This window comes from Alligator sinensis, unplaced genomic scaffold (assembly GCF_000455745.1).
Source record: "Alligator sinensis unplaced genomic scaffold, ASM45574v1 scaffold6_1, whole genome shotgun sequence".
In the NCBI taxonomy this organism is placed as follows: domain Eukaryota; kingdom Metazoa; phylum Chordata; order Crocodylia; family Alligatoridae; genus Alligator; species Alligator sinensis.
Window position 1 is genome coordinate 262407 of NW_005842698.1, and position 6344 is coordinate 268750.

At 47.5% G+C, this 6344-nt stretch overlaps 1 long non-coding RNA gene across 2 annotated transcripts in view; it reads right to left on the bottom strand.

Annotated features, from left to right (window-relative positions):
* Nucleotides 1-6017, bottom strand: part of LOC102380935 — a 45757-nt gene extending 39740 nt beyond the window's left edge. For both annotated transcript variants that reach the window (XR_003096334.1, XR_324992.3), the window contains exon 1: nucleotides 5796-6017. This is a non-coding gene — a long non-coding RNA (uncharacterized LOC102380935). The remainder of the gene's footprint in view (nucleotides 1-5795) is intronic.
* Between the last annotated feature and the right edge of the window lie 327 nt (nucleotides 6018-6344).

Sequence of the window (6344 nt, forward strand, 5' to 3'; positions counted from 1 at the left end):
AACTGAAGAGAAAGGGGACCAAACCAAGAGCAAAAGCAGACTATCCAAACCCAGCAGCTGAGGAGGGAACCCTCCGTCCCTTCTCAGGATACAAGGACTAGAGGGGAACCAGATGATGGGATCCTCATGCGTTTTGTTTCCTTAAAGGGGAATAAATACATTTGTGGCCCTGGAAGCATAGGTTTCATAGTTTCATGGTTTCATAGTTGGTAGGGTCAGAAGGGACCTGAGCAGATCATCTAGTCCAACCCCCTGCCATGGGCAGGAAAGGATGCTGGGGTCAAATGACCCCAGCTAGGTGGCTGTCTAGCCTCTTTTTGAAGACCCCCAAGGTAGGGACAAGCACCACTTCCCTTGGAAGTTGGCCCCAGCTCCTAGCCCTCCTGGCAGTGAACTGGTGCCTTCTGATGTCTAGCCTGAATCTACTCTTAGTCAACTTACGGCCATTGTTCCTTGTTACTCCCGGTAGTGCTCGGGGGAACAGGGACTCTCCCATTGCCTGCTGGTCCCCCTTGACTAGTTTGTAGACTGCCACTAGATCCCCTCTCAGCCTTCTCTTTTGGAGGCTGAACAGGTTCAGGTCCCATAGCCTCTCCTCATAGGGCCCTGTCCCGCTGCCCCCTAATCATATGAGTGGCCCTCCTCTGGGCCCTCTCAATGCTGTCCACATCCCTCCTGAAGTGCGGCGCCCAGAACTGGACGCAGTACTCCAGCTGCAGCCTGACCAGTGTCACGTAGAGGGGGCGGATCACCTCCTTGGACCTGCTTGAGATGCATCTGTGGATGCACAACAAGGTATGGTTGGCCTTCCTGACCGCATCCCCACACTGTCGGCCCATGTTCATTGTGGCATCAATAATGACTCCAAGATCCTTTTCTGCCTCTGCACTGACAAGAAAGGAGTTCCCCAGCTTGTAGGTATGCTGCTGGTTCTTCCTCCCCAGGTGCAACACCTTGCACTTGTCTGTATTGAAACCCATCCTATTCTCATCCACCCACCTCTGTATCCTGTCGAGATCTAGTTGCAACCTGTTCCTCTCTTCTAGCGTGCTCACTTCTCCCCACATCTTAGTGTCATCTACGAACTTGAACAAGGTACTTTTCACCCCTCATCCAAATCACCAATGAAGATATTGAACAGTGCGGGCCCAAGGACCGAGCCCTGCAGAACCCCACTGCCCACATCCTTCCAGGTCGAAAATGACCCATCCACCACCACTCTCTGGGTGTAGCCCTCCAGCCAATTTGCAACCCATCTGACTGTGTAGGCGTCGATACCACAGATGCCAATTTTTTAATGAGGATGGGGTGAGAGACAGTCGAAGGCCTTCCTAAAGTCCAGGAAGACTACATCCACCGCGACACCTGCGTCCAAGGCTTTTGTGACCTGGTCATAGAAGGCAACCAGGTTTTTCTGACAGGACCTGTGTCTAATGAACCCGTGTTGATTGCCCCTAAGCATAAACTCCCCTGCTGGCCCCTTGCAGATGTGCTCCTGGATAATTTTCTCAAAGAGCTTCCCCAGGACCGAGGTAAGACTAACAGGCCTATAGTTTCCTGGGTCCTGTTAAATCAAAGGAAAACAGAAAAGTGGAAAAGAGAGACATGGACTCCATTTTGTCCACTGGAGGTAAGGGAGCAGAGTGTAGTTGGGGAAGAAGCCCTGCAGATGGGCCCCTCCAGCAGCCCATGGAAGAGAGCAGGTCACAGCCACATGAAAAAGACCAGATGTAGCCTCCTAGTTCCAAGAAGTTTACACCAAGTCACGGTGGGCAGGGATTATAAGGTGGCTAAGAGTGGTGGTTGTCCAGTGCAGAGATACCTGTGTGGGTACACCAAGGTCACTCACAGACACCGTGATGTTCAAAAGGGTGTCTATCTCAGCAGTAGACATGATGGAGGACAATTTAATATTGCGTGGTTCAGAGCTAAAACAAAGGTGAAGAAGATCATTATAAGGGACCCGTTGTTTGCATATGATGCAGCAATTGTGTTTCACAGCCCTGCAACCTCTCATTACCAAGTTCTCTAACTCATGCAAAATCTTTGGACTAGCAATAAGCTTGAAGAAGACTGTTATCATCCACCAAGGCTCTTCAGAAGCAGTTCCAGGTATCACCCTAGATGGTACTCATCTGGATGTTGTTGACCATTTTTTCCATCTTGGCTCTACTGTTATTAGCAATATTGATCTTGATGCTGAGTTCACTAGAAGAATCAGCAAAGCAGCCAGGAACTTTGGTGTTTTGCAAGAGACTGAGCCTGGAAAAATAATAAACTAAACTTAAATGAAAATCCATATTAATGAAACATGTTTTATCCACTCTTCTATATGGCTTAGAAACATAGATGACCTATGCCAAACATATCAAAAGACTAAATAGCTTTCATATCAGATGCCTTCATATAATTCTTTGAATTAGGTGGCAAGACAAGGTGGTAAATGTGGAAGTGTTAAATTGTGCTGGTATGTCATTCATGGAAATGTTGATTAATAAGAAAAGACTCAGGTGGCTTCAGCATGCCAAGCAAATGCTGAATCACAGGATGCTGAAAAATGTGCTATACTCTGAAGCTCATGAACGGTCTCAAAAGGGAGGCAGACCACTACACAGATTTCAGAATGCTTGCAAAGATGACTTAGCATCCTTTGGAATCTCTGTGAATAATTGGGAAAGGAGTGCAGAACGCCACTCATAGTTTCATAGTAACCAAGGTCAGAAGGGACCTGAACAGATCATCTAGCCTGACCCCCTGCCACAGGCAGGAGTGAATGCTGGGTTCACAAGAGCCCAGACAGGTGATCATCCAACCTCCTCTTGACTTTGCTCAAGGTAGGGGCGAGGACCACTTCCCTGGGAAGCTGGTTCCAGATTTTGGCCACCCTAACTGTAAAATATTGCCTTCTGATCTCTAACCTCAACCTATTCTCCATCAGCTTATTACCATTGTTCCTTGTCACCCCAGGTGGTGCTGGGGAGAAAAGGGCTCTACCTATTTGCTGTTGATCTCCCCTGATGAGTTTATAGGCAGCCACCAGGTCCCCCCTCAGCCTCCTCTTGCTGAGGCTGAACACATTCAGGTCCCTCAGTCTCTCCTCGTAGGGCCTGTCCTGCTGCCCTCTCACCAAGTGGGTGGCCCTCCTCTGAACCCTCTCCAAGCTGGCCACATCCCTTTTGAAGTGTGGTGCCCAGTACTGGATGCAGTACTACCACTACGGTCTGACCAAAGTCACATAGAGGGGGAGTATCACCGCTCTGGACCGGCTTGAGATGCACCTTTGGATGCACAACAAGGTATGGCTGGCCTTGCTGGCTGTGGTCTGGCATTGGCGGAGCCACTCTGGTTGATGGAGTCAGCTTGCAGATGAAGCGAGGCTGCGAGGCAGACTAGATCAAGGTTTATGAAGACCAACATCAGAGGAGGGAAGAATCTGCTGCTCAGATTCATAGCATTGCTAGTGCATGGGTGTTCCCTACCTGTGGGCAGGATTGTCACTCATGCATCAGATTCAGAAGCCATCAAAGAACTCATTGGTGCATACACCATGCTCTGTAAAGAACAATGGTGCCAATTGCAAGTGGCCAAAGAGAGTTTGACACGCTTGTCCCTGGACTGTGTGACAATAAACTTAGGATGAAGTTACACATTACATTAAGACCATATTAAATCTGTGGAATGTTATGCGGTTTAAGTTAGAATGTGCTGTGAGCAATAGCACATTAAAGGTTAATATTGTTTTTTTGCCTGTAGAAATCTGACTTGCCACTAGAGGGCTGTCAAGGAGGGGCATAGCTAGGAGCCAGGGAACCTGGCCTCTCTCCCTGCTATGGAGCAGGAGGCAAAGAGGAGGAACCTGGGAGCAGTGAATCCTTGGATGCTGGAGGACTACAGATTGCTTGTTTTATCTCCATGGAGTGGACTGAAATTATTGTAATATAAGCTAGATAGCACAGTCCAGAGTTAATCCTTGTCTGAAGTGGTATCACTTTGAGATGTTCAGAGGGCACTTAGCACAAGTTAGCAAAGTTTAAAATGAACACCTACACACTTTAAGTGTCCTTAGTCTACATTTAGCCTGTAACTTTACAGACTAACACCACAACTGGGGAAAGGGGATGGGGAGTGTTAGTATATTATGGGTACGTCTAAATGCACTGTATGGTGACGTTGCTATGGTGCCATGCTTTAGTACTTCCTTTTGCACCCACTCTGTCTGAGTCTCTCCTTTAGCAGCCACAACCCTGCCATGCCACTATCCCCCACCCCCCATTACAAACATGGAGACACATTCCCTATGTTTACATTTAGATGCGCTAAAAATCCAGTTAGTCAACTTGTGACACACTAAGCTGGCTCATGGGATAGCTTGAATTGCTGGGCATTTTTAAAGGAGGATGGACCAGTGTCGGTTTGTGCTGAGATATCCAAAGAGGTGCTGTAAAAATTAGGTTTTCCAAATGCCACAATTTAAAATGATCTGAAGAACCTGAGCATGTGCAAGAAAAAAGATGGGAAATGTCTGTGCTTTCCTACCTCTGGGTGGACAGTACCCAGTATTAGATCTGACTTGGAAAAGCCTTGCTGACATCCCATAGGGACTACTTCCATGTGTCCTGGTATACAGCATCTGACACAGAGCTGTGGGGAGGGGAAAGGGGAAGAGTTACCTTAAGGTAAGTGAGGAATGGCAGAGCTGCTGAGATGCAGGACACTCACCCATACCTATTTTTTGACTGCTGTTATTTTGTGGGAATTAATATTTTCCTTTCCAGAGTCTCCTCTGTTTTGCCAATTCTACAGTTGTTCTGGATGTTAGAAATATTATCTCAGATCATTAGTAACAGCTCAGCCAATATATCACAGTCCTAGCTTACACCAAAAGTCCACACCAGTTCTGGAAACTCCCACTCTGCTAATGTACCACACCCTGGGTGCACGTTATTACTTCACATTAATAAACTCTGGAGCATATAGAAGCACATGGAGATGGGTTGGAGCAGCCCTGGCTGGCAGCAGGTCCTGGGAATCAGCCTGCCAGACTGGAGCTGCTCCTCCCAGCTCAATGTGCTGTGGAGGAGCTGGCTGGGGTACAAGGGAGCTTCAGTGCGGGGTATATATTTACAAGTACTATCCTGCTGTGCTATAAATTAATTTATTCCAGCCTAATAAGGCTGCATGTGTAGTCACCGAGATATTTACTGCTCAGCTAATTAGTCAAGTGCACAGTAAACATTTCATGTAGACATGATCACTGTTGTCCATCCTAATCCTTCAGCCCTCATTTCAGCACAGGTCATAGAATAGCAAGAGCTTTTCTGAAGCTCTCAATGAAGCTTGTAGGATCTGTTCTTATGCTAGCTCCAGCTCTTTCATGGGCTAATATAACCTTGGTTTAGTTATTCTGTAACATCAAATCTATTCTGCCTTCTGCCTGACCTTGGACTAATATGGCTAATCACCTCTCTTCATAGTTACCAACTGCCATTCTGCTGATCTGTCTGAGTAAAATATCCACCGATTTCGAGACAGTCTCCAGGTTCTACAGAAGGGAATGCTTAGAGTACATTACACAATGCATTCATGCATGTTGCTTTTGTCCTTTGCCGTAAACCCCTGCAATGTCATGCACAATCACTACAGCCAGCGAGGGATTTACTTTATATTTAGTGTCCTTGGGGTTAGGGTCACAGGCCAGTGGGAAGGGACAAATACAAGTACGTAGGCATCCAAAGTATAACATACACATAGAGGGCAAGTAAACAGGTATTGATCAGTACCGCTGGGGTACATACATTCAGCACATCCAGCTGCCTGCCGACATCCGGAGGTGTTTCCAAGAACCAGCCTTTAGTCCAGAGTCACTCTGTGCAGTTCTGTAGGTCTGGGATCACGTGCAGTCGGTCTATGGTTCATCTGTGCTGTGCAGAGGCTTCCCTCTCCTTCAGTCCATCGCACATCATACCCCATAGCCCCCAGGCACCTTGACACACAGGCAGCCAGGGCTCAGAGGTCACTTCCTCTTCCTCCAGCCCCCCAAGGCTTTCTGGGATTTGCAGTCCAGCAGCAAGGCTCTGCAGGGTTTGTCCTTCCTCTTCCTGCTTCCAGGTGCCTCTGGGATTTGTAGTCCATGGTCAGTCAGCCAGAACTTCACACAGTTGCTCCCCTTCTGTCACACACTCATATCACATTTTCAATGCACACAATGCATTACATACATAGTGCACATTCCACCCTTTTAAAGAGAAGAAGGAAGAGCCTGTGAGGATAGAATTCAGCATATTGCTTATAGTTTCATAGTTTCATAGTTGGCAGGGTCGGAAGGGACCTGAGCAGATCATCAA